Source organism: Salvelinus fontinalis, chromosome 11 (assembly GCF_029448725.1).
Source record: "Salvelinus fontinalis isolate EN_2023a chromosome 11, ASM2944872v1, whole genome shotgun sequence".
NCBI lineage: Eukaryota > Metazoa > Chordata > Actinopteri > Salmoniformes > Salmonidae > Salvelinus > Salvelinus fontinalis.
Window position 1 is genome coordinate 28,840,258 of NC_074675.1, and position 27,561 is coordinate 28,867,818.

A 27,561-nucleotide genomic window follows, 5' to 3' on the forward strand; every position below is an offset into this window, starting at 1 on the left:
CAACTGTGACGCTCCGTTTTGTTGTTTACAAAGTATGTTCTGAGGCAGATTTTTTTTTTGTAGAGCTAACTGTGATTTATATCTCCAGATGAACAGAGTTTACCTGCTACATTTGCAGGCTCTTGTTGTGTAGTAGCTTCTGGTTGACAGCAAGCGTGCTAGCTAACGCTACGGGACAACAGCAGTCGTTTACCCTTCCCCATAACCATGGCTGTAACTAAACATGAGGACACTGAGGTCTGGACCTCTGCATTTTTTTCTGAGAAGAAAAAATGAAATATTAAAAGTACCAGTCAAAAGTTTGGACACACCTACAAGGGGTTTTCTTTATTTTTTATATTCTACATTGTAGAATAATAGTGAAGACAACACTTAACATAACACCTGTGGAATCATGTTGTAACCAAAAAAGTGTTAAACAAATCAAAATATATTTTATATTCGAAGATTCTTCAAAGTAGCCACCCATTGCCTTGATGATAGCTTTGCACACTCTTGGCATTCTCTCAACCAGCTTCACCTGGAATGCTTTTGCAACAATCTTGAAGGAGTTCACACATATGCTGAGCACTTACCAACTTATTATTGGTGTCCTTTAGTAGTGGTTTCTTTGCAGCAATTCGACAATAAAGGCCTGATTCACGCAGTCTCCTCTGAACAGTTGATGTTGAGATGTGTCTGTTACTTGAACTCCGTGAAGCATTTATTTGGGCTGCAATTTCCGAGGCTGGTAACTCTAATGAACTTATTCTCTGCAGCAGATGTGACTCTGTGGCGGTCCTCATGAGAGCCAATTTCATCATAGCACTTGATGGTTTTTGCGACTGCGCTTGAAGAAACTTTAAAGTTCTTGAAATTGTCCATATTAACTGACCTTCATGTCTTAATGTAATGATGGACTGTCATTTTTCTTTGCTTATTTGAGCTGTTCTTGCCATAATATGGACTTGGTCTTTTACCAAATAGGGCTATCTTCTGTATACCACCCCTACCTTGTCACAACCCAACTGATTGGCTCAAACGCATTAAGATGGAAAGAAATTCCACAAATGAACTTTTAACAAGGCACAGCTGGTTGAGAGAATGCCAATAGTGTGCAACGCTGTCATCAGGGCAAAGGGTCTCTACTTTGAAGAATCTGAAATATAACAACTATTTGTATTTGTTTAACACTTTATTGTTTACTACATGATTTAGTATGACCAGTACTGTATATTTTGTACTCAATAAAGAAAATCAACTCTAGTCAAAGTCTAAATATTGCTGCCAGCCGTGATCAAATCTCAGAACATTTATATTATTGATCTGAGTTCTAATCTCGCTTGCCTCTGGAATCATGAAGAGTGGTTTGTTCGTTATGTTCGCCTGCGTCCGCCGGATTTGCCTCCTTTATTTGCGTTTTTAGCAGCACATTCACCACTCTCTCTAACCCTGCCTTCTAGCGGTACAGGCCTAGGGCCTGAGACATGAAACAAACTTCCCCAGCTTAGAGTCGGCTCACTAGAGAAGTAGGCAAAACTAGATGCGGACAGGTTGTTTGCGACGCCAGACAAAAGGCAATTTTTAAAACCTTACTGCGACTCCTGTCGTGTCTACAGACATCCCCCAAACAAACAAAAACTTTCGGAGGTCATTTTGCAGGGCGCTGGCAGTGCACCTCCTTGCACAAAGGCGGAGGTACCGGTCCTGCTGCTGGGTTATTGCCCTCCTATGGCCTCCTCCACGTCTCCTGATGTACTGGCCTGTCTCCTGGTAGCGCCTGCATGCTCTGGACACTACGCTGACAGACACAGCAAACCTTTTTGCCACAGTTCGCATTGATGTGCCATCCTGGATGAACTGCACTACCTGAGCCACTTGTGTGGGTTGTAGACTCCGTCTCATGCTACCACTAGAGTGAGAGCACCGCCAGCATTCAAAAGTGACCAAAACATCAGCCAGGAAGCATAGGAACTGAGAAGTGGTCTGTGGTCACCACCTGCAGAATCACTCCTGTTTTGGGGGGTGTCTTGCTAATTGCCTATAATTTCCACCTTTTGTCTATTCCATTTGCACAACAGCATGTGAAATTTATAGTCAATCAGTGTTGCTTCCTAAGTGGACGGTTCGATTTCACAGAAGTGTGATTGACTTGGAGTTACATTGTGTTGTTTAAGTGTTCCCTTTATTTTTTTGAGCAGTGTAGATATGGCTGCAATGTATGACTGCAATGCAGGCAGGAGGAACCAAGAGAGAGCGAGAGAGAAAGGTTAGTACAGTGGTACCCAAACTTAGGGTCGAGGCCCATGTGGGTCCCCTGAGAAAATCTGTACTAACCTTATCAAAGAAATTAGGAGAAAAAAAATGCTATGCTATCTCAAGGTGGCCTATCTTCCCTATAGGCCTGCATTAAAATGCTATCAAAATGCAAAAAAATACAGTTCTAAAAAGTTTTGTTTATATCGGTGGTTGTTTTTCTTATCCATTACCCACCATTTTCCATCACTGATATTAATTATTAATAAGTCATATTCTGAAATAATTCATTTGAATTTGATAATAGGGTCATCTTTGAGCTCCATTGATGTCTGTTTGTGTGGAGCTTGATTAGTAAGGCCTTGGAATACAGACGTGAATACTATGTAATCTGAGAAAAGAGATACAGTATATTCAGAAAGTATTCAGACCCCTTCACTTTATCCTAATTTTCTTACCTTACAGCCATATTCTAAAATAAATTACATAAAACATGTTCCTCATCAATCTATACACAATACCCCATAATGACAAAGTGAAAACAGGTTTTTCGATTTTTTTTGAAAATGTATTAAAAATAAAAAAAACATACCGTACTTGCAAAAGTATTCAGAACCTTTGCTATGAGACTCGAAATTGAGCTCAGCTGCATCCTATTTCTATTGATCATCATTGAGATGTTTTGACAATCTGATTGGAGTCCACCTGTGGTAAATTCCATTGATTGGAAAGGCACACACCAGTCTATAAAAGGTCACACAGTTGACAGTGCATGTCAGAGCAAAAACCAAGCCATGAGGTTGAAGGAATTGTCTGTAGAGCTCCGAGACAGGATTGTGTCGAGGCACAGATCTGGGGAAGAGTACCAAAACATTTTTACAGCATTGAAGGTCCCCAAGAACACAGTGGCCTCCATCATTCTTAAATGGAAGAAGTCTGGAACCACCAAGTCTTTTTCTAGATCTGGCCGCCCAGCCAAACTGATTCAAATCAGGGGAGAAGAGCCTTGGTCTGGGAGGTAACCAAGAACCCTATGGTCACTCTGACAGACCTCCAGAGTTCCTCTGTGGAGATGGGAGAACCTTCCAGAAGGACTACCAATTCTGCAGCACTCCACCAATCAGGCCTTTATGGTAGAGTTGCCAGACTGAAGCCAATCCTCAGTAAAAGGCACATGACAGCCCACTTGATGAAAACCTGCTCCAGAGTGCTCAGGACCTCAGACTGGGGCGAAGGTTCACCTTCCAACAGGACAACGACCCTAAGCACACAGCCAAGACCATGCAGGAGTGGCTTCGGGAACCCGATCAAACATCTCTGGAGAGACCTGAAAATAGCTATGCAGCAAAGCTCCCCATCCAACCTGACAGAGCTTGAGAGGATCTGCAGAGAAGAATGGGAGAAACTCCCCAAAACAGGTGTTGTGTCTTTGGCATCATTAAAGGTGAAGACTGTTATTTTATCAAATAATTTCTCTGTAATTATTACTACGTGATTAAACGAATCATGTAAACTTAATTAACTAGGAAGTTGGGGCACCACGGAAAATCTTCAGACTACAAAGTTATACTTTTCCGAAAATAACTCTTCAGATATTTTAATATCTGATCAATTAGTCTTCTATTAATTAATTATGCTTTACCTCACGCCAGTCTCATTCCAAACGTCGTAAATTGTTGGTTATTTGCACGAACCCAGCCTAAACTATGAATCATCCATACACCAATTGGCTTAATCATTTATTTACTAAGTAACTAAATACTCACAGAAATGCATTAACAAACAAATATTGGTTACTAACAATGATAGGGAAGATCCCCTAGTGGGCTAAACCGTTATAACGGCTTGGTGGACAAAGGGAAGGGGGTGTGGATGAGAGAGCGGGAAATACAAAATGGATCACTACACACAGTGGATGATTATATTCATTGAAATGCTAATCCTTTACACATGAACACTCGCTCATTCGGGAATAATTGCAATCAATATATTTACGCCATTATTTAGTTGTTGTCTTCTCTGTTGGAATCGTTGGTCAGTTCAACAGAGAGTCTCTCATGGTGGCGGCTCCTGATAGTGTCTGTTGTAATGGAACCGTCAGGCGTCCATTGTTCTTAGAATAGATGTTTCAGCGGTTGTCGTTATTCGCATCCCAGGTTTGCATCAATTCTAGCTAGTAATTAGTATCTAAGATTATTCTACTCTTATTCTGTAGGGATCGGCAGTCTCAGAGTTTATTTCCAGCCAATGCTCCACGTGGTATGGTTAGGAATTCAACAACCATTGCAACCTTAGCTTACACTGAGGTTTTTGTGGTCTTAACAATTCGCAAACACAGCTCACGCTGTCGGTTTGTTTAGTCTTAAGAGGATTGTCTCAGGAGGGGCTTTTATTCGTAACAGTAGAAGAGGGCGGTTCCATGATGCCAGATCATGTCTGTGCTCACGGGGGCGTGGCCGCTGACTAGTTACATTTTACAGGGAATACAATTCTCTCAAAATTAAAGGTTAATATCACATTACATCATTTCACAAATAGTTTCATCTTTACTCATTCATTTTATAAAAGAATTAGATGCAAACACCATAATTGAGAAATGTACACATTCAGAGATATAGTTGTGCGTGTTTCCTGTCCTTCGTGAGGTCACCAAGTGAAACACACTCAACATAACTGTCCCTTAAGTGTTCACGGAGCCTTCCCACATTATCACAAGTAGACATAGTTTCATTTTCCCATTTTGGGGATTTAGGAGTTTGGCCACGTGAAATCCTTTGTTCACTCTGTGATCTCTCGCTCTGCATGAAAAGGGGGAGAGAGCCTCCGCCAGGAATTTACGACCTGCGATAACAGAACCTAGGTGTAGGAGAGAGTGAGAGAGGGGGAAGCCACGATCTACACCCAGAAAGGGCCACATCATGACACAGGTGTGCCAAGCTTGTAGCGCCATACCCAAGAAGGCTTGAGGCTGTAATCACTGCCAAAAGTGCTTCAACAAAGTACTGAGTAAAGGGTCTGAATACTTATGTGAATGTGATATTTCAGTTTTTTTTAATTGAAATTTGCGACAAATTCCAAAAACCTGTTTTTGCTTTGTCATTATGGGGTATTGTGTGTAGATTGCTGAGGAGAAAAAACAATTTAAAACCCATTTAAAATAAGGCTGTAATGTAACAAAATGTGGAAAAAGTCAAGTGGTCTGAATACTTCCCGAATGCACTGTACCTATGTAGAGTTGAGGATTTTATGCAATTCATCATTACAGCTAACTGAACAGTTGCTGATGCTACTTGTCAGTGTGAATCATTTCTCATATTTCCCCCCTTTCAGGGGTATAATGTTACAATTGCATATCTAATAGACTATGTGTTTGTAGATCGACTGAATGAGCCAAGGTGATAATGGCTAGGGTCATTTTTGCTTGTTGATTTCTGTTCTCCATACAACATTTTTAAGTGTTTTAATTGTATCGAAATGCAGTAAACTTTCAAAAAGTCATTCCGGACCTCACTAAAACTCAAACCCTGGTTACGGCCCTTCCTACAACAGAGAAAATCCTTCCCATAAGACCTCAAAAGAGCAGGGAAATAATATGTAACATCGTGTGTAGCTTCCTGTTGACAGCTAGTGTGCTAGCTAATGCTACAGGACAGCAGTTGTTGTTTTCTGCCTCCACACAACAGAATCCTACAATTTAGAGCTCAAAAGAGCAGGGAACTACTGTATGACATGAAGTGTGTTGCATATTATGTAGCATCCTAGCTAGCTAACACTGTGCTATACACTGAGTGTACAAAACATTAAGAACAGCTGACCATGTGAATCCAGGTGGAAGCTATGATCCCTTATTGATGTCACTTGTTAAATCCACTTGAGTCAGTGTAGATGAAGGGGAAGAGACAGGTTAAAGAAGGACTTTTAGCCTTGAGACAACTGAGACATGGATTGTGTGTGTGTGTGTGCCATTCAGAGGGTGAATTTTCTAACTGTTATAGGCCTATTTCTATTTTGCCCTGTTTATCAAAAGTGTTGGAAAAACTTCTCAAAAATCAACTGACTGGCTTTCTTGATGTCTATAGTATTCTCTCTGGTATGCAATCTGATTTCCACTCAGGTTATAGATGTGTTACTGCAACCTTAATGGTCCTAAATTATGTTACCATTTCCCTTGATTCTAAGCAATGTTGTGCTGCTGTTTTTATTGACTCAAATCTTTTGATGCAGTAGACCATTCCATTCTAAGGAGTATTGATGTCTCTGAGGGGTCTTTGGCCTGGTTTGCTAACTACCTCCCTCAAAGAGTGCAGTGTATAAAGTCAGAACATCTGCTGTCTCATCCACTGCCTGTCACCAAGGGTGTACCCCAAGGCTCGATCATAGGCCCCGTGCTCTTCTCAATTTACATCAACAACATAGCTCAGGCATTAAGAAGCTCTCTCCATTTATATACAGATGGTACAGTCTTATACTCAGCTGGCCCCTCCCCGGATTTTGTGTTTAAACGCTTTACAACAAAGCTTTCTTAGTGTCCAACAAGTTCTCTGCCCTTAACCTTGTTCTGAACACCTCCAAAACAAAGGTCATGTGGTTTGGTAAGAAGAATGCCCCTCTTCCCACAAGTGTTATTACTACCTTTGAGGGTTTAGAGCTTGAGGTAGTCCCTTCATACAAGTACTTGGGAGTATGGCTAGACGGTACACTGTCCTTCTATTAGCACATATCAAAGCTGTAGGCTAAAGTTAAATCTAGACTTGATTTCCTCTGTCATAATCGCTTCTTTTTCACCCCAGCTGCCAAACTAACCCTGATTCAGATGACCATCCTACCCATGCTAGATTATGGAGACGTAATATATAGATTGGCAGGTAAGGGTGCACTCGAGCGGCTAGATGTTCTTTACCATTCGGCCATCAGATTTGCCACCAATGCTCCTTATAAGATACATCACTGCACTCTATACTCTTCTGTAAACTGGTCATCTGTATACCCGTCGCAAGACCCACTGGTTGATGTTTATTTATAAAACCCTCTTAGGCCTCACTCCCCCCTATCTGAGATATCTACTGCAGCCCTCATCCTCCACATACAACACCGTTCTGCCAGTCACATTCTGTTAAAAGGTCCCCAAAGGTGCGCAACTCAATATCATCCACAACAGAGATAATCCTTTACTTTAGACCTCCAAAGAGCAGGGAAATACTGTAAGACAGGGAATGTCAGAATAGTTAAGCAGCAGCGAACAAGATTTAAGGAACGACATTCAAATATCCATGAGGGTTCCAAAAGGGTTCTTCGGCTGTCCCCATAGGAGAACCCTTTTTGCTTCCAAGTAACAACAAAAAGATCACGTGGGTGGTCAAACATCAGACAAACAGGGTCAGAGTTCGACAACTTGGTTGTAAACTGTATCTCCATTCTGGACTGGAGTATTCGTCACTCTTCAAAATAAATGTTGTAGTAACATCACACACGCATACACAGACACAAAAACACACACACACACAGACACAGAAACACACTCACACTCCCCCTCCAGTCAAGGTTAAAAGCAGCAGTATCCGCCGCGAGTGGTGTGGAGGCGGGGGATCATGTCAATTAGACTGGGCTGTGTTCTGCAGGACGTCTGGGGGTTTTGGAGAGGGCAGGTGCGAGCCGAGTAGAGCTTACCCCTCCTGAGTGCCTCCTGCCTGGGCTGGACAAGCTGTTAGACGGACCCTCCCTTGTTCTGTATGCTAAACACTGCAGCGGCACTACCACTCTACACCATCTCACATGCACACACAGACAGCCCCACCCAGCTCATCCCAAGTCCCAGTCATCACCGGAGCCTCATAGAGAGAGCCATCGATCCAGGGTTAGAGCTCTCAGGGCTGTACAGGACTTTTGTATATTCTGGTTGTGAAGCAAGGGGTAAGAAGACAAGCCAAGTGGACACTAGACTTGTGAGTCCCAATATTCCCCTGTGACTCCCATCTAACTTGACCCATTCCCATTGGATTCTTTGTCATGTCGGAGGGCTGTGTGTAGGAACTGAGAGGTCTGAGATGGATGTGTGTGTGCAAGGTCTGAGATGGACATATGAGTGCTGGCAGGCCTCATCCCAGAGAATGGCAGTCAGGGACACATCTTAAGGAATGGGGTTGGCAGGGGGCAGAGGGGTGAGGCAGACATGCCAAAGACTGGAGCCGTCACACACAGACAGATGCCCACAGTGGGACCTCACTCTATTTTTTCAGTTTACATTTTAGTCATTTAGCAGACACTGTTACCCAGAGCGACTTACAGTAGTGAGTGCATACACTTTCGTACTTTTTTGTACTGGTCCCCCGTGAGAATCTAACCCACAACACTAGCATTGCAAGCTAGCATATGCTCTACCAACTGAGCCACACGGGACCTCACTGGCAATGTTTCTCCCTCTTTCTTTCTCTCTACTCTCCATCACTTCCTTCTAGTCTCCTCTCTTTCCCTCTCTCGCGCTCTCTCTCTCTCTGTGGTTTGGATCATTCTCAGTAACGCCATGTACACAACCGTTCAAAAGTTTGGGGTCACTTACAAATGTCCCTGTTTTCCATGAAAACATACATGAAATGAGTTGCAAAATTAATAGGAAGGTTATAAATAATGATTTATAATTGAAATAATAATTGTGTCCTTCACAACAGCTCAATAGGGTTGACATCCGGTGACTGTGCTGGCCACTCCATTATAGACAGAATACCGGAAGCTGACTGCTTCCTGCTTCTTCCTTAAAAAGGGAAGAGGCAGGAGGAAGGAGGAAATTGTCTCCAATTAAGAGCCGTCCACAGGGTATGGCATGGCGTTGCAAAATGGAGTGATAGCCTTCCTTCTTCAAGACCCCTTTTACCCTGTACTAATCTCCCACTTTACCACCACCAAAGCACCCCCAGACCATCACATTGCCTCCACCATGCTTGACAGATGGCGTCAAGCACTCCTCCAGCATCTTTTCATTTTTTTCTGCATCTCACGAATGTTCTTCTTTGTGATCCGAACACCTCAAACTTAGATTTGTCTGTTCATAACACTTTTTTCCAATCTTCCTCTGTCCAGTGTCTGTGTTCTTTTGCTCATCTTAATCTTTTCTTTTCATTGGCCAGTCTGAGATATATGGCTTTTTCTTTGCAACTCTGCCTAGAAGACCAGCATCCTGGGGTCACATCTTCACTGTTGACGTTGAGACTGGTGTTTTGTGGGTACTATTTAATGAAGCTGCCAGTTGAGGACTTGTGAAGCATCTTTTTCTCAAACTAGACACTCTAATGTACTTGTCCTGAGTTGTGCACCGGGGCCTCCCAGTCCTCTTTCTATTCTGGTTAGAGCCAGTTTGCGCTTTTCTGTGAAGGGATTGGGTCGCAGCATTGTACGAGATCTTCAGTTTCTTGGCAATTTCTCTCATGGAATAACCTTCATTTCCCAGAACAAGAATAGACTGACGAGTTTCAGAAGAAAGGTCTTTGTTTCTGGCCATTTTGAGCCTGTAATCGAACCCACAAATGCTGATTGGCTCCAGATACTCAACTAGTCTAAAAAAGGCCAGTTTTATTGCTTCTTCAATCTGAACAACAATTTTCAACTGTGCTAACATAATTGAAAAAAGGGTTTTCTAATGATCAATTAGCCTTTTAAAATGATAAACTTGGATTAGCTAACACAACGTGCCATTGGAACACAGGAGTGATGGTTGCTGATAATGGGCCTCTGAACGCCTATGTAGAAATTCCAATAAAAATCTGCCGTTTCCAGCTACAATAGTCATTCACAACATTAACAATGTCTACACTGTATTTCTGATCAATTTGATGTTATTTTAATAGACATAAAATATGATTTTCTTTCAAAAACTCAAAAATCCTAAGTGACCCCAAACCTTTGAACAGTAGTGTACATCAACCAATCAGCAGGGGATATCAAGTCATTACATTTCTCTGCTGAAAGAGAGAGGGAAGAAAGATAATGAGGGATAGAGTGGAAGAGGGGGGAAAAAAGAAAAAGGAAGCAAGAAAGTGGGAGTGAGAGGAAAAAGAGAGAGGGTGGAAAGAGATACACAATATATACAAAAGTATGTGGAGACCTCTTCAAAATAGTGGATTCGGCCATTTCAGCCACACCCGTTGCTGACAGGTGTATAAAATCAAGCCCACAGCCATGCAATCTCCATAGACAAACATTGGCAGTAGAATGGCCTTAGTGAAAAGCTCAGTGACTTTCAACATGGCACCATCATAGGATGCCACCTTTCCAACAAGTCAGTTCGTCAATTTCTGCTCTGCTAGAGCTGCCCCAGTCAACTGTCAGTGCTGTTATTGTGAAGTGGAAGTCTCGGAGCAACAACGGCTCAGCCGCGAAGTGGTAGGCCACACAAGCTCACAGAACGGGACCACCGAGTGCTGAAGAGCGTAAAAATCATGTGTCCTCAGTTGCAACATTCACTACCGAGTTCCTAACTGCCTCTGGAAGCAACGTCAGCACAAGAACCGTTCGTCGGGGCCTTCATGAAATGAGTTTTCATGGCCGAGCAGTCGCACACAAGCCTAAGATCACCATGCGCCATGCCAAGCGTCGGTTGAAGTGGCTGAACAACAGCTCAATAGAGTTGAGATCCGGTGACTGTGCTGGCCATTCCATTATAGACAGAATACCAGCTGACTGCTTCTTGCTGCAGGAGGAGGAAATTGGCTCCAATTAAGCGCCATCCACAGGGTATGGCATGGCGTTCCTTCTTCAAGATCCATTTTACCCTGTACAAATCTCCCACTTTACCACAACCAAAGTGTAAAGCTGAAGTGGTGGAGCAGTTGAAATGCGTTCTCTGGAGTGATGAATACGCTTCACCATCTGTCACAGTCCGACAGACAAATCTGGGTTTGGCGGATGCCAGGAGAACGCCGCTACCTGCCCGAATGCACAGTGCCAACCGTAAAGATTGGTGGAAGAGGAATAATGGTCTGGGGCTGTTTTTCATGTATCGGGCTAGGCCCCTTAGTTTCCGTGAAGGTAAATCTTAACGCTACAGCCTACAATGACATTCTAGACGATGCTGTGCTTCCAACTTTGTGGCAACAGTTTGGGGAATGCCTTTTCCTGTTTCAGTATGACAATACCCCCAGGTACAAATCGAGAGACATACAGAAATGGTTTGTCGAGATCGATGTGGAAGAACTTGACTGGCCTGCACAGAGCCCTGACCTCAACCCCTTCGAACACCTTTGGGATGAATTGGAACGCCGACTGCAAGCCGGGCCTAATCGCCCAACATCAGAGCCTGACCTCACTAATGGCTGAAAGGAAGCAAATCGCCGCAGCAATGTTCCAACATGTAGTGGAAAGAGTGGAGGCTGTTCTAGCAGCAAAGGGGGGAACCAACTCCATATTAATGCCCATGATTTTGGAAAGAGATGTTCGACGAGCAGGTGTCGACATACTTTTGGTCATGTAGTGTTTGCTCAGAGTATGAGTGATGAATCTAGGATTAGTTTAGCCTTTTAAGACAAAAGATAAAGAGAGAAGTAAGAGGAAGAGAAGGAAGAGAGAGCGAGAGCGAGAGAGAGAGAGGCAAAAGGAAGAGAGCGAGAGAAGAGAGTAAGAAGGAGAGATAAGGAGGGAGGGGTGTGTGGGAATAGCGTGGCTGTGGCGGTGGGTGGGTAGCGCGGAATGACACTGTTATTTCATTAGGAGAGATTCACACTCGAAATAAAAGAGGAGTGCTCGTCACGCCAAACGTCAATAAAGCACTGAGGCGAGACAGTGCTTAAGCAAATCAGTCTGTCTGCTGAGACACACTGGAGGGTGAGACGGTGCTGTTCCTTATACTGGTCGAATAGCTCAAATAACTCAAATTGCAATAGTTTGGCATAGATTCCCGATTCCTTCTCCTCTCTTGTTAAGCCAGTCACCGTGTTACCCCTTACTGCAGCTAATATTGTCTTTGCTCCCTCAATCACAACTTACGGCTTTTAAGACACCCACCCACATTGGTTTTTACTACACTCTTTACTACATGGCTTTCCCTTTCTGGTTCCCGGTAGAAACCTTTTGGCTTCCATGTAGAACCAACCCGGTGGAATGGGTTTAACCCGAAACCTAAAGCGTTCTCCTATGGAGACAATAGAAAAACCCTTTTAGGTTCTAGATAGCATTTTGTTTTCTAAGGGTGTACAGTCGTGGCCAAAAGTTTAGAGAATGACACAAATATTAATGTCTACAAAGTTTGCTGCTTCGATGTCTTTAGATATTTTTGTCAGATGTTACTATGGAATACTGAAGTATAATTACAAGCATTTCATAAATGTCAAAGGCTTTTATTGACAATTACATGAAGTTGATGCAAAGAGTCAATATTTGCAGTGTTGACCCTTTTTTTTTAAGACCAATCCGCCCTGGCATGCTGTCAATTAACTTCTGGGCCACATCCTGACTGATGGCAGCCCATTCTTGCATAATCAATGCTTGGAGTTTGTCAGAATTTGTGGGGTTTTGTTTGTCCACCCTCCTCTTGAGGATTGACCACAATTTCTCAATGTGATTAAGGTCTGGGGAGTTTCCTGGCCTTGGACCCAAAATATCGATGTTTTGTTCCCCGAGCCACTTAGTTATCACTTTTGCCTTATGGCAAGGTGCTCCATCATACTGGAAAAGGCATTGTTCATCACCAAACTGTTCCTGGATGGTTGGGAGAAGTTGCTGGTAGGATGTGTTGGTACCATTCTTTATTCATGGCTGTGTTTTAGGCAAAATTGTGAGTGAGCCCACTCCCTTGGCTGAGAAGCAACCCCACACATGAATGGTCTCAGGTTGCTTTACTGTTGGCATGACACAGGATTGATGGTAGCGCTCACCTTGTCTTCTCCAGACAAGCTTTTTCCGGATGCCTCAAACAATCGGAAGGGGGATTCATCAGAGAAAATGACTTTACCCCAGTCCTCAACAGTCCAATCCCTGTACCTGATCCCTGTATCAATCTGTCCCTGATGTTTTTCCTGGAGAGAAGTGGCTTCTTTGCTGCCCTTCTTGACACCAGGCCATCCTCCAAAAGTTTTCACCTCACTGTGCGTGCAGATCCACTCACACCTGCCTGCTGCCATTCCTGAGCAAGCTCTGTACTGGTGGTGCCCGATCCCGCAGCTGAATCAACTTTAGGAGACGGTCCTGGCGCTTCCTGGACTTTCTTGGGCGCCCTGAAGCCTTCTTCACAACAATTGAACCGCTCTCCTTGAAGTTCTTGATGATCCGATAAATGGTTGATTTAGGTGCAATCTTACTGGCAGCAATATCCTTGCCTGTGAAGCCCTTTTTGTGCAAAGCAATGATGACGGCACATGTTTCCTTGCAGGTAACCATGATTGACAGAGGAAGAACAATGATTCCAAGCACCTTCCTTTTGAAGCTTCCAGTCTGTTATTCGAACTCAATCAGCATGACAGAGTGATCTCCAGCCTTGTCCTCGTCAACACTCACACCTGTGTTAACGAGAGAATCGCTGACATGTCAGCTGGTCCTTTTGTGGCAGGGCTGAAATGCAGTGGAAATGCTTTTTGGGGATTCAGTTTATTTGCATGGCAAAGAGGGACTTTGCAATTAATTGCAATTCATCTGATCACTCTTCATAACATTCTGGAGTATATGCAAATTCCCATCATACAAACTGAGGCAGCATACTGTGAAAATTAATATTTGTGTCATTCTCAAAACTTTTGGTCACGACTGTGAATATTTCACATTGAATCATTTATTGCATCCACTGAAGGTACTCAATTAATAATAATAATAATAAGAAGAAGATGATGACTAATATAATAGTATTAGTAAAAACACTAAAGAACAAGCTACCACTTCTTACCTACACACAACTGTGCATGTGTCCCAAATGGAACCTTATGCCCTATATGGTTCACTACTTTTGACCAAAGCCCTATGAGCCCTGGTCAAAGGTAGTGCACTACATAGGGAGCAGGGTGCCATTTTGGGATGTAGCAGGTATCTCTACTGTACCAAAAGCTGCTGTCGGTGAAGCTGCAACATCTCCCATCGCTGTTCCTTTCACGCCCAATAACAAAACTCTAGAGAGCAGTTAGAGCGTTCGAGAGAAATACATACACACACGCGCACACACACACGCACACATACACACACACACACACACACACACACACACACACACACACACACACACACACACACACACACACACACACACACACACACACACACACACACACACATACACACACACACACACACACACACACGGGAGGCATAAAAAGCTCTAGGTGTATCTTCCATCACATTTTCACATATTCATATTCACGATAGGTCTGCATTTAAATTGCATCAAATGACCATGGCTGCTCTTGGTGGCCCTGTGTGAGTAAGAGTAATGGGGAGGGAGGCAGGGAGAGCCCACTTCCTAATGGGCGTATTTAGTGGGACCATCAATCATATCTGGCTGTGAAAGACTTCCTCATCATTCATCTCGAGATGGGCGTGGTGACACTTTAAAACAAACCATTTTCTCGCCGCTGCTCTGACTCTGCAGCCCGCCCAACGCCCGCTTTTAGGGAAATCGATAATGATAATTAATGAAACGGATTTATTCGGTGTTGATAAATGAATGGTCGTGGAGCTTATTAGACATCTATTAACGTGTTAGGAAAGGTTAGTGATATGAAGAGGAAGAAGCAACCAGGACCAATGAAATGGAGCCCTGACACTACGTACAACAGCTCCAACTCTTGCTGTCACTTAGACCACTAAGTGAGTTACAATGGCTCACCAACTGGGACAGTATTTCTCTACTGACATTGCATTGGCCGAAGAGAGATGACAGCTAGCCAATGAAAACAGTACACATCTCTTGGGATATGCCTTAAATGGCACCATAATCACATATAGTGCAGTTAGAAAATAGGCTGCCATAGGACATAGATATGTACATTTTTGGACGCAGACTTGGCCTATGGCGGTCTGAGAAATGGGCAAAAATGGACAGAAAATGAAGGAAAAGTGTGTGAGTAGGAGATAAAGTGGATATTTGTCAGCTGTCTCAGTCTAATTCCATAATGTCTGTCTCTATATCCAGAGAGACTAGATACATACAATGAAGGCAGAGAGGCTAAGACACAAAGCCATACATCACATTTATCTCCATCTACTTCCTGAAAGGCAGTCACACACACACACAGAACACTTATACACAGAACGCACACGCACACACAGATATTCACTCATACACATACGCACAGATGCGCACACACAGACACATGCACACACACGACACACACACCCCGCTGAGAGGTCAGAGTAAAGGAGGGGAGTTGAGGATTAATTAAAGAGCGACTAATGAGCAGTTTGTCTGTAAAGCTTAATGATTTGTAGCTTAACGGACGGCAGAATGATTAAGACCGAGATAGAGATAGAGGGAGCTAGAAAAAGGAGAAGGGGGGAAAGAAAAGCAGCTGTCAGAGAAATGAGTGAGCGATGGGCTAAAGAGGAAGAGATAAGAGGGAGGATGAAGGGGAATATTGCTAAGGAAGGGAGAGAGGAAGAAAAGAGGGAGGGAGGGAGGGAGGGAGGGAGGGAGGGAGGGAGGGAGGGAGGGAGGGAGGGAGGGAGGGAGGGAGAAAAGAGAGGGGAAAGGAGGGAGGGAGGCATGACAATGCTATAGAAGAGAAACGTTTCCCTTGGGGGCTGTCGTGTTCAGAGGAGAAAAAAGGAAGAGTGAGAAAGGCAGACTAACTTGAAAACAGGCAGGCAGGCAGACAGGCAGACAAACAGGCAGGCAAACAGAGACAAATGGACAGACAGACGGGTAGAGTGACAGGCAAACCGACAGACAGACAGATGGATAGAGTTAAAGAGAGAGAGGGAAGGGAGAGCGAGAGAAAGCGTGAAGGAGAGAGCCATTGCGGAGGTTTCCCATGCCGAGCCGTTAGTGATGTTAATGACGTTAACGATTAGACCCACAATGCTCTGGTGTTTGGCCTCCACCCAACACCTGATAGAACAGGGAGGAGCGGAGAGAGGGAACAAGATAAAGAAAAGAGAGCGGTGAGGAGGGAGGGGAGGGGGAGGGAGGGGGGAGAAAGAAAGAAAAGGAAGGGAGGGAGGGGAGAGGGAGGGAGGGGGGAGAAAGAAAAGGAAGGGAGGGAGTGGAGAGGGAAGGGAAGGAGAGAGGGGTGGAAGGAGGAGGAGAGAATGAGCGAGAGCGAAAAGGGAGAGTGGGAGAAAGAACGAGAGAGAATAAAGAAAAATCAAAGGCGGGGCGGAGTCAGCGAAGGAGTGGGAAAAAATCTATCTAGCTTTAACTCTTGTGTTGCAACTTGCATCGTTAAAGGGCGTCAAAGTTGGAGGATGGCTACGAACCAAACGAGGAACCCTACTTGTCTTTCCGCTGTTTAAATGGTTTAATACCCAATACATTTAACAGGAAAGTGATCCAATGTGGTAATGTTAAAGTGGTATGACCTATGGACAGATACATTCTGTATATTCCCTTAAGTGACATCAGAGGCAGATACTAGCACAATAATCTGCCTCTGAAATCTCTTTCCGGTCGCTCTCAGGGTGACAGTTACGGATTGGCATCATTCTACAGTGTGACTCACTATTCCATACAACTGTATATTTCACAGTCAACAGTTAACACTGCTTCCAGGCAGCTATTCGTATCACCTTACAAATTCCTATTGTGAACTGAGACTTTGTACTCCCACTGCAGTGCTACTGTTCTGTGTCTGACTCACTGAGCTGAGGAGAGACAGTGTGTGGCTGCCAATGCCTTACACATACACACACACATCTCTCTCAGCAGTTTTTGAAGACAGCTCCATTCATCTGTGTGTTTATCAGCGAGTGTGTGTGTGTTTATCAGTGCGTGTGTGTGTGTGTGTTTGTGTGTGTGTTTATCAATGAGTGTGTGATAGTGAGTGTGTGTATGTGTTTATCAGCTAGTGTGCGGGTGTGTTGTCTTGGCACGGCAGTATGACAGAGATAGATGGGGTGGAGTGACCCTCCGACGGACTGGTGTTCTCTTGCGTCAGTGACCCCCTGACCCCTGTGTGGCGGGCAGCGGTGGGCACGCTCTCCCCACAGTCCATTAGTTAATGACCGCTGTACCGTTCGCCCAGCGAGCACCAGTGTGTGACTGTGTCTGAGCGGTGTACAGTCTATGTGCTGTCTCCTTAAACACCAGCATGGGGCAGAGTATTTCAGCACGTCAGCAGCAATGCACAGGACGAGAGAAGAGGACACACCCCCAACAGCTAGAAGAGAGAAAAGAATGACGGCGGAGGATAGGAAGAAGAGCAGAAGGAGAAAAAGAAGAAGAGCAGTACCTTAGTTTTTTATTACCACAGTTCAATGAGGCAGCACAGACACTGAGAACGGAGGGAAGATAGAGGACAGAGGGGGAAGAGAGAAAAGTGTCAATTATCCTGTATGAGGGTGAAGTGTCCTCTTGTCTGCAGTTCCACCCTTCTCTCTCTCCCTTCTCTCTCTCCCTTCGCTCTCCCTCCATCTCTCTTTCTCTAAATACACAGTTTCACCAGACTCCTCTCTTCTCCGCCCCAGAGTGCTGAGGCAGCGATTCTGCCACTTTATCTCTCCATCCCTCTGTCTTTCTATCTCTCTCTCTCTCTCTCTCTCTCTCTCTCTTTTTAGCAGTGAGTCGAAGCCACGGCAGTGGGACATGGACCACAATGCTAATCAGCTTTCAGTGGTGTACATCTCTCTCTCTCTCTTTCTCTCTCACTCAAAAGCACCCGGTCTACCTTGTGTCAGGAGTCATAAAAACAAACAAACCTCAGCTAGCTATTTCTCTCTTTACTTCCCTCCCTCACGCATTCCCTCCGTTACTCCAACATCTATCTCTATATACGTCCCTGTCAATTCCCACGGGGGCAAGTAACAGCCATGCAACTTAATGGTCTCACACGCACACACACACACACACACACACACACACACACCCTATTTCACAGCTGTCCTCCATAAAGATACAAACAAATTAAAGACCTGACATATTTAGTATTCTCACTGTCATATTCGGTGACATGTGACACTGCGTGTGTTGACAAAGAAATGCTATGGGTGTCCTGACATATCGTGTGTGTGTGTGATTAAGCTCGCTCTCTCTCCGGCGGGCCCGGTCTCGTCACCTTCTTCTGGGTGACATTCCTAATTAGGGACTGGAGGACAGAGTGCGTGTGTGTGTGACAGGCCGCCGCGCACACAGCCGTAAATGTCACCGTCACCCACATGTCAGTCGACGTTGCCACGACAACAGGAAATACCTTGGGTGCCTTGGCAACCAAGCAAATGCACGCTGTTTAGTCTCCGTGGGCAACTGAGTGAGTTGGTGGGAGCTCTCTCCTGTTTTTCTGGTCTTTCACTCACTCTCTTCCTCTCTCTCCATCTCTTTCTCCCTTTCTCTCTCAGTATTTATCTTTCCTCTCTGTCTCTCTCTCTCTCGTGTAATCATATCCTTTACACCATAGGCTCCCAATCTAATCTCATGCATCAATACTCTTTAATTAATCTGATTTGCTGGGAGTCTCTTTATGTCTCTCTCTGATTCTGTCCTCAGTTTATCCGCTCCCCCGCTACACACGCACACACAGTCAGTGCATGCACCCACACACACACCAAGCATTCCCCCATGATTTCCCTGCAATCACCTGAAATGTTAGTCCTAATAATTTCCCCCATTCATTTGTACCACTGCTGTTTCCACCTCCTGCGTAATCCTCTCTAACTGCTCAAATCAATTGTGGCACTGGCTCCCAGACAAAAACAACTACAGATAGACAGACTACCATGTCCTGATACAGAGTTTGGTCAGGGCCAAATTAAGTGTTATTCTTTTTATGATGGTTTCATATTGTTTAGTTGATGCTTTAGCAACGGTGGTTCTGTGGTTTTGGCTCCTGGCCACTGAACCAAACTACTGCTATCCTATCCCAGTGTGGTCTGTAGTAAGTCTACCACAAAGGGAGACAGGGAGAGCAGTGGTGTGGTTTCTTTTTCTCTCTCTCCACCAGCCAGCAAGGCTACCCACATGGTTTACAGTTGCAGCAGGTGCTTCCTGCTCCATCTGTTCATCCCCTTTTATCTTTCTCAATCTCTCTCGCTCTCTCAAGGTTGCGGAGAAACTGAATGTATGTAGAAAGACAAATGTAAATGTAGAGAGAGTTACAAGTAATCTCATTACAAAAAAAAACTGTAATCAGTTACGTTACTAGTAAACATATGTAACCCGGAAACTAAGCGTATGTCGCGGGTCACTGCTTCACAGGAGCCGTTTGAACATAAACTTTAAAAAGAAAATCAAAATCCGTTTTTTGGCAGAAATGCCTTCTCGAACATGTGAACTTTCATGTGCTTTAATAAACATGCATGCCATCTGTAAATACAAAATGCAATTGTTAAATTACGAGCCTAGTTGGTTTAGCCACAGAAAAACACAGCAACCTTCCCGAAAGCCATGATTGGCTGAGATGAGTGGGCTGGACATGCCGAGAGATGAGTTTGGATTGGTCGGCCATATAGCACGCTTCTGTCTATTTGAGCTGGTCAGTATGTCTAGGTAATCCTGAATAACGCAACTTTAAATAAAAAAATGTATCGCGTAGTAAAACTGCATAAGTGTTGCCCTCCACTTTCTGGAGGACCGAGTGAAATCAGTGGAATTTGTGTATGATAGCTAAGGAGATGGAGAAAACACCTCTGTCCGGATTACGTCTTCAAACTACGGGCAACCATGGCATCCGACAGGAAAGGCATCCATCCATGATGGATAGTCTTGCTATCTACCTTTTTCAGATATTACATGTTTCTAATTTTGACAGAAAGTGGTTTCATTTCAAGTTAAAGTGTACTGTGCCGTGGCAATTTCCTGTATTACCAAATGATGAGAGAGTAAACCACACACCAGTCAGAGTTATACTTAAACTTCACCTTTAATAATCATTAAGCTTTTGCAATAGCATTTGACTTTCAACATTTCAGTATCTCTAATGAAAAGTTGAGAGTGCCTAACATAATGGCAACTGAGATCTTTTATAGCAAAGATCCACCCCCTAGTCGACATGACAAACCACAGATAATAGGAACTGCTTCACAAAGAAAGACTTTTACTTTAGAGAGGAGTATCCCATACAGAGACAGCATTCGCTAATAATTATCGCTCAGTTTGGTCTCCTAAACAGGTTCTAATCTCATCCTTGATACTTCACTGTCTACCAAAACATTACCTCATCCAATGGCATATATCAATTGTCAATCCTAGATACTCCCAAACCTGGACAAACTCAAAATCAGACAGTGAGCCTCTTAGGTCAAATACTAGGTCAAGATAAGGGCAACCTCAGAGGGGAAATACAATGGTTCCAGACACAGCCATACTCTTTCCCCCACTGAGAAAAGTAGGGAGTGACTGGCGTACAGACATTGTATGAGATAGCGACAATGGTTCCCCATTAATAACGCCATCCCTTCACATGGTTTAGGAATAGTTAGATTGACATAAGACAAGCCTGACCTCTCCCCTCTCTGCGCCCCAATGTGACTAATCCCTAGCTGAGAAGTGATAACTGCAACTACCAACCCTATTGACAAAGGGAAAGATTTTAATGACAAGTATCTCACAAGCATACGATGAAAATAAAACATCTTATCTATGTTACCCAACTCATTCTGATTCATCCCCAACAACTAGCTGGCCGGCTCGCTAGGTAAGGTTACGTGTATGATCATATTATTCGTATCTCAGAGCCATTTTCTTGGCTAGTTATAGCCTAATGTTAGCTAGCTAACATTGAACCTGGTGTGTTAGCTACCTGCAGATTCATGCAGGGTAGTAATGTCATGAGTTGGGATTATGGTTCATTGTTTAGCTAGCTAGCTAGCTACATGTCTTAACAAAAGACCCCACTTTGCAAGTAACCATTTTAATAGAATGCCACGGCATTAACTGTTGATAGACGTACTAGCTGGTAAATTCACTCTGGCTATCTATTTCGATTTCAGACCACGGGTTAGATAGTCTAGCTAGCTACATTTTCAGATCTTACAAGTTTCTAATCTTTTCAAGTTAGTGTACTGTTAGCTGGCTGGCTCGTATGATCTTATTATTCGTATCGCAGAGCCATTTGCTTGGCTAGTTAGTCTAATGTTAGCTAGCTAACATTGAACCTGGTTGGTGAGCTACCTGCAGGGTAGTAACGTCAAGAGTTGGATTATTGTTCATTGTTTACCTAGCTAGTTACATGTCATAACAAAAGACTCCACTATACAATTAACCATTTCGGGTGCGTTCATAAATTCAGTCTGGCCATTGTTACACACGCCTCTCGAAAGAGGGAACGCAACACCCTAATACAACTAAACTCCCCGTGGTGTGAAAGAGGTATGGGACTGTAGGTGCGAGTAAGGATGACAAAGGCAGAGAGTGGTACCATTTACAAGGAATTTATTCTGTCACACGGTAATTTTTGGGGAAAGGGGCTGGACGGAACCAAAGCAAAGAAAGTAAATATCAAAGCCCCCTCTCCTATTTAACCTGCCTACCCACTACTTATCTAACTTAGCACCACCTGGTGCGCTAACCAAAATACAGGGGGTGGTCTGCCCAGGTCTTACCAAGTGTGAATAGACAGTGAATATACTACGGGTATATGTATGCCCGCAGGCCTCTTGCCTAAGCACTCCCTAGGTGCCTTCCCCTTCGGGAACAAAGTAAAAACAGAGAAAAAAACTAACTCAGGACATTGAAGAAGCTCTCTGAGCAACAACTAACACAGTACATAGCAAATCTCTTCGCGACAACCAACATGATACAGCCATCAGCCTCCTCTCTCTACTGAGCAACAGAACTCTGGTTTATATAGCTTCAGAAGGAGTTGGTAATTGAAGACAGCGCGTCCTGAAGAGGGGGTGGGGTCAGCTCTCCAATCATGAATTGGGCTGATCAATTAGCTGCTTAGGGAGAATTTCAGGAAGCCATGCAAATACACAAACCACAACACAGAAACTGGGGAACGTAACAGCCATCTACTTCGATTACAGAGCACTCTCTTCTGAGTGTGCCAGAGTACAGAATAACAGGTGAATTTACGAACGCTCAACACCCGTTGAATATGGCCGGTGTCAGTAAACGTTGGCAAAAAAAAGTAATTAAATTGTTACCGGCAGCACAGTTACAGTCACCAACGCTCTGGATAACATGAAAACAGCCTAACCAGCTCTGCTAAGGCGAGTAAAATGGTAAGAGTTTGGGTGGGGGCTAAAGCTTATCGTGAATGATGCTGAATTGGTGTAGACAAAGAAGAGCTCTCCAGAAGGTACCAAATTATTCAAAGGCCATTTTCTCAAAAGTGAGGTTACAAGTTTATCAACTTTCAAAGCAGAATTACTTTCCCATTGTACCTCACATGCAGTGTATGATATAACATTTTGTAACTCTGTGTCTCTGCTTTTATCCAATGTAAAAAACACAGTTTCAAATATCGCTACATAAGACCGAATCAAGGCGGTCGGTCACATATTGTAATCAGAATACAGATACTTTTGAAAAATCTAGATGATTACTTTTAAATTCAGAAAGGATGTTTGCGAAATATAATACAGTATGACACGTTTATGTTTTCTCATTGACAGTAAATTCAGCATTGAAAAAAGGCGCAAGTTTAAGTTTCGTCCACCTAAAAGAGTCTGACCACAAGTCAGAGACACCTATGATGACACACCACATGTATAAGATGGATTATTTCAGTCTTGTTCTAATGCCTCTTAAGGGGAAAGTAATTTAAAAGTAACTGAAAGTAATCAGATTATGTTACTGAGTTTGGGTAATTCAAAAGTTACGTTACTGACTGATCACAATTTTGGACAGGTAACTAGTAACTGTAACAGAGTGCATTTATAAAGTAACCTACCCAAACCTGCATCCAACCTTTTTAAATCAGATAAAAAATGTCAAGACAGGCCTGATGGAAGCAGCAGATTTGTCGGTAAACTTTCCAGATGTCGACAAAACAAAATACGCTAGAGAAGGTGGGATCTTTTTTTGTCTGTAAAATGTATTCAATTATGATGATCGATCAATGTTTTGCTGCCATTTGACAAATACAAGCTCACCATGTAGGCAAGCTTACCCGCACTTTAGCACTGTTGGCCAGAGTTCAGAGTGGACAAGTTCGCAATCAAATTTTTGGGGGGACAATACCATCAGCAGAGTTGAAAATGGGATGGAAAACCATTTAACTTATATTTTTTATTTGGTATGTGATGGAAATGTTATGCTAGTGCTTTTCTATTTACCAATTTCTGTTCTATGTTTATGCTTTTTTATAAACCAATTTCTGTGTTCGTGCAAGTGACTGACTGAACAAATCCTCATTATCAGTGTCTGCAATTTGGCAGTACGCCCAGACCTTGTTTTGAGAACAAAAGATCTGTTTCAAGGTCTCAGCTTAGAGAGAAGAGGCCTCGTGAGGTATTGGTCTGTCACATGTTATGAGCCAGTATTGGTTCGGTCACATGAATGAAACAAAATGCTAATGATGAATTAATTATGCTAAATCATGCAAATATAACTTGTCTGTGTATAGCTGTATGTAAGACAACTGCTGGGACTGCCCCAGCAGAGCTTCTGACAGACGTTCACTTTGTTGGAACCTCTCCAGTGCGCTGACAATAAATTTAAGATTGACTTCGAGTGTCCCTGTGTAAGAATTTCCACAACGGGTACATGGGAACTTAACCACAAAAGTACATTTTATGTGCACTACATCATCACACACAGTCTTTTATCCGCAGCTAGTCAATTTGATAGAAGCACATCTCTGGTGGAAAAATGGACGTATTGTTTTTAGTCACCAATTGGATGGAAACCTAGCTAGTGACTCACACATTATGTCTTTCATTTCTCAGGGGCTGCCAGGTTGGCTACTGTACACACAACCCTCCATTCACACAGGCTTGTGCAGTCTCATCAAGTCTATTTGGCTCTTTCCTGGAGAAAGGCAACCGGGTAAAAAAAGGGGTCAGTTAAAAAGAGTTTTTCCAAGCATCTGGCAACCCCCGTGGTTCATCATCAGTCTAATCATTACCATCATGCAATACAAGGGGAAACATTAGTAATTGCTTCCACCCTCCGGTCCCTAGAGTTTAGTTTAAAAGATGGGTTTTAGAGGAGAGGAGAAGAGAGGGGGATGGATGGAGGGAGGGAGGGAGGGAGGGAGGGAGGGAGGGAGGGAGGGAGGGGGGATTCTCTGTTCTCCCCTTCTTATTATTCTCTCTCTGTCTCTCTTCTCTATCCCTGCGCTCTCTCTTTCTGTGTTTAATTGGAATACAGGGAAAACCCCGGAATCCTTCCAATGTTTTCTCTTAATTGTGTGTGGGTGGGATGCAGTCTTTTAGCAATTACTGTTGTCAAAGCCCTTTAGCTATGGGATAATGAGAGAGGAGTTGGACAGTTTTAACTAAGTAAAAGCTTAATTTACTTTGAGAGAGGTAAAGAGAGAGATTGAGAGAGAGAGAGATGGGGAGGTAAAAAAGAGGGATTGAGAGAGAGAGAGAGAGAGAGCGAGAAACACATCCATTATCATGAAATCCTGTCAACAAAAACAACAACAAACACAAACGGCCCATATGTTGCCGAGGCCACAGCCTCTTCCTACTACAATAAAATCCATTGTAACACTACAACAACACTTTCAGGAGGTCACGGTAACACATACTCTCGCCCTCTCTCTCTGACACACACCCTCTCTTTCACACACAAACACACACAGCCCCCCCGCCTCCCCACTCCACCCCACTCACGTCCCACTCTGCCCCTCTCTCAGATCGTCCCTCCCGGTCCTCCTGATTGCCATCCAACATTTATAACACCCGCCATGTGACATAACAGGGCCTGAAAGCTTCCCGGCGTCACCACAAACACAACACCACCCCCAAAGGGTGTACTGCACGCTTCGTACCGGAAATACAGTACATACTGCAGATATGCAAAGAGCTCTTACTCTGTTATAGTACTGTCTCATTTATTACTGTAAAGCTTTGAGGGGGTGGGGGGATACTCAGGATACACATGTAACTCTAAAGCTTACTTTGAGGAGGGTGTTCTGCTACCCTAAACAGGAAGGAAAATAGTATTTTCATTTTTTTTACCAGGTAAGTTGACTCAGGACACATTCTCATTTACAGCAACGATCTGGGGAATAGTTGTAGTTATTTATTTTTTCACCTTTGTTTAACCAGGTAGGCCAGTTGAGAACAAGTTCTCATTTACAACTGCGACCTGGCCAAGATAAAGCAAAGCAGTGCGACAAAAACAAGAACACAGAGTTACACATAAACAAGAGCACAGTCAATAACACAATAGAAAAATCTATGTACAGTGTGTGCAAATGTCGAAGAGTAGGGAGTTAAGACAATAAATAGGCCATAGAGGCGAAATAAATACAATTTAGCATTAACACTGGAGTGATAGATGTGCAGACGATGATGTGCAAGTAGAGACACTGGGGTACAAAAGAGCAAGAGGATAAATAACAATATGGGGATGAGGTAGTTGGGTGTGCTATTTACAGATTGGCTGTGGACAGGTACAGTGATCGGTAAGCTGCTCTGACAGCTGATGCTTAAGTTAGAGAGGGAGATAAGACTCCAGCTTTAGTGATTTTTGCAATTCGTTCCAGTCATTTGCAGCAGAGAACTGGAAGGAAAGACGGCCAAAGGAAGTGTGGGTTTTAGGGATGACCAGTGAAATATACCTGCTGGAGCGCATGCTACGGGTGGGTGTTGCTATGGTGACCACCTAGCAAAGACTTATAGATGACCTGGAGCCAGTGGGTTTGGCGGCAAATATCTAGTGAGGGCCAGCCAACGAGAGCATACAGGTCGCAATGGTGGGTAGTATATGGGGCTTTGGTGACAAAACGGATGGCACTGTGATAGACTACATCCATTTTGCTGAGTAGAGTGTTGGGGGCTATTTTGTAAATTTCATCGCCAAAGTCAAGGATCGGTAGGATTGTCCGTTTTACGATGGTATGTTTGGCAGCATGATTGAAGGAGGCTTTGTTGTGAAATAGGAAGCCGATTCTAGATTTAATTTTGGATTGGAGATGCTTAATGTGAGTCTGGAAGGAGAGTTTACAGTCTAACCAGACAGATGCTGGTCGGGCGGGCAGGTGCGGGCAGCAATCGGTTGAAGAGCATGCATTTAGTTTTCCAAGCCTTTAGAATCAGTTGGAGGCCACGGAAGGAGTGTTGTATGGCATTGAAGCTCGTTTGGAGGTTTGTTAGCACAGTGTCCAACGAAGGGCCAGATGCATACAGAATGGTGTCGTCTGCGTAGAGGTGGATCAAAGAATCACCCGCAGCAAGAGCGACATCATTGATATATACAGAGAAAAGAGTTGGCCCGAGAATTGAACCCTGTGGCACCCCCATAGAGGTCCGGACAACAAGTCCTCCGATTTGACACACTGAACTCTATCTGAGAAGTAGTTGGTGAACCAGGCGGGGCAGTCATTTGAGAAGCCAAGGCTATTGAGTCTGCCGATAAGAATGCGGTGATTGACAGAGTCGAAAGTCTTGGCCAGGTCGATGAAGACGGCTGCACAGTACTGTCTTTTATCGATGGTGGTTATGATATCGTTTAGGACCTTGAGCGTGGCTGAGGTGCACCCAGGACCAGCTCGGGAAACCAGATTGCATAGTGGAGAAGGTATGGTGGGATTCGAAATGGTCGGTGATCTGTTTGTTAACTTGGCTTTCGAAGATTTTAGAAAGGCAGGGCAGGATGGATATAGGTCAATAACAGTTTGGGTCTAGAGTGTATCCCCCTTTGAAGAGGGGGGATACACATCATTTAACATCCCATCCGAAAGACAGCACCCTACACAGAGCAATGTCCCCAATCACTGTCCTGGAGTATTGAGATAGTTTTTTTTCCAGAGGAAAGAGTGCCTCCTACTGGCCCTCCAACACCACTCTCAGCAGCATCTGGACTCCCAAATGGGATGCAGGGTGGCATCCAAAATGGTACCGTATCCCCTATATAGTGCACTACTTTTGACCAGTCCCCCTTCACTAACACTGAAGATAAGCACAATATTATATAGAGTAACATATCTATTTTAGAGATGAGAAGTAAACATCTAATTCTACATTAATTATAATAATGATATATACCTGTTCCATAACTGTAGCATGTTGTTTCCTCTACAGTGTACCATGTTGTTTCCTCTATAGTGTGGCATGTTGTTTCCTCTATAGTGTACCATGTTGTTTCCTCTA

At 43.8% G+C, this 27,561-nt stretch overlaps 1 protein-coding gene across 1 annotated transcript in view; it reads right to left on the bottom strand.

The window, feature by feature from the left end:
• The window catches only part of LOC129865452 (fibroblast growth factor 11-like), a 129,437-nt gene that overhangs the window by 55,488 nt on the left and 46,388 nt on the right, over positions 1 to 27,561 (bottom strand). The window lies entirely within an intron of this gene.